The 1,776-nt window shown below is 45.5% G+C and overlaps 1 protein-coding gene across 1 annotated transcript in view; it reads left to right on the top strand.

The window, feature by feature from the left end:
• Window positions 1–1,580: 1,580 nt before the first annotated feature.
• The window catches only part of TIMM44 (translocase of inner mitochondrial membrane 44), a gene marked incomplete at its 3' end in the record, with an annotated part of 13,871 nt that continues 13,675 nt past the window's right edge, over window positions 1,581–1,776 (top strand). Inside the window, exon 1 of the mRNA XM_057387683.1 lies at window positions 1,581–1,686. The remainder of the gene's footprint in view (window positions 1,687–1,776) is intronic.

The raw sequence follows: 1,776 nt of genomic DNA, 5'->3' as shown, positions 1-1,776 counted from the left end.
TGTGCTCCTGCCTCGAGGTTTTTCTTGAGGAAATTAAATTTTTTTTGTTTTTTCGGGGTTTTTTTTGTTTTTTTTTTCCTGATTCTCACCCCAAACTCAGCAATGACCCCATCCAGGGCAGGAACTCACAGGTTTGACCTCGGTCGGGGCAGCAGAACCTGCAGGGATTGTTCTGACACCCAAACTGATCTTTCCTCTTTGGTCCCTTCAAAACATTTAAAAACATCCTGAGTTTCCTTCCCAGATGGCAAAAAGCTGTGTTTGGAAGAGTTTTCCCAGAAAAATCCGGGATTTTCTCGTCTTCCACCTCCAGGATTGATTTCTGCATCGCTCTGGGGTGGATTTTGGATCCCAAATCCACGTTCTGGAGGTTTTCGTATCCCAAATCCACGTTCTGGATGCTTCCCTGACATTTTTTGTATCCCAAATCCAGGTTCTGGGTTTTCTGGATGCTTCCCTGAGATTCCTGCATCCCAAATCCACATTCTGGAGACTTTTGCATCCCAAATCCCAGTTTTTGGTGTTCTGGATCTTTCCCTGAGATTTGTGCATACCAAATCCATGTTCTGGAGATTTTTGCATCCCAAATCCAGGTTCTGGGTTTTCTGGATGCTTCCCTGAGATTTTTTGCATCCCAAATCTGGGTTCTGGGTGTTCCCCTGAGATTCCTGCATCCCAAATCCTGGTTTTGGAGATTTGAGCATCCCAAATCCAACTTTTGGGTGTTCTGGATCTTTCCCTGAGATTTTCTGCATCCCAAATCTGGGTTCTGGATGCTTCCATGAGATTTTTTTGCATCCCAAATCCAGCTTCTGGGTTTTATGGATGCTCCCCTGAGATTTTCGCATCCCAAATCCTCGTTCTGGTTTTTCTGGATCCTTCCCTGAGATTTGTGCATCCCAAATCTGGGTTTTGGGTGTTCTGGATGCTTCCATGAGATTTTTTTGCATCCCAAATCCGGGTTCTGGAGTTTTCTGCATCCCAAATCTGGGTTCTCGATCTTTCCCTGAGATTTTCCTATCCCAAATCCACATTCTGGATCTTTCCCTGATATTTGTGCATCCCAAATCTGGGTTCTGGAGTTTTCTGCATCCCAAATCCGAGTTCTGGGTTTTATGGATGCTTCCCTGAGATTTTCATATCCCAAATCCACTTTCTGGATGTTTCCCTAAGATTTCTGCTTCCCAAATCTGGGTTCTGGGTGTTTCCCTGAGATTTTTGCATCCCAAATCCGGGTTCTGGAGATTTGTGCATCCCAAATCCAAGTTTTGGGTGTTCTGGATGCTTCCCTGAAATTTGTGCATCCCAAATCCACGTTCTGAATGTTTTCATGAGATTTTTTTGCATCCCAAATCCACGTTCTGGAGATTTGTTCATCCCAAATCCACATTCTGGATATTTCTGCATCCCAAATCCAAGTTCTGGGATTTTTGGATCCTTCCCTGAGATTTTTTGCATCCCAAATCTGGGTTCTGGCTGAAATTTGTGCATCCCAAATCCTCATTCTGGTGATTTCTGCATCCCAAATCCTCGTTCTGGACCCTTCCCTGATCCCCTCCTGTGCTGTTTTTTTTCCAGCAATGTCTCCTGGGTGGTCTCTGGCTCCTTTCCAGACGTTTTCCCGTCCCTTCCTTCCCCAGGAATGCCCTGGACGGGATCAGCAGCTCTGCCTTGGCTCCCCCCCAGGTTGGTCCCACCTCCAATTTTTCCATTTTTATCCCAAAAATGTTTTCCAGGCRGAGTTCTGAGCTGGGTGGGGAAGGAAGTGCAAATTTT

Source organism: Malurus melanocephalus, unplaced genomic scaffold, assembly GCF_030028575.1.
Source record: "Malurus melanocephalus ecotype Western Australia unplaced genomic scaffold, MMel_1.1 scaffold_1295, whole genome shotgun sequence".
Lineage (NCBI taxonomy): Eukaryota > Metazoa > Chordata > Aves > Passeriformes > Maluridae > Malurus > Malurus melanocephalus.
Note: the sequence above shows the minus strand (reverse complement) of the source record. Positions and strands in the feature narration are given on the sequence as shown.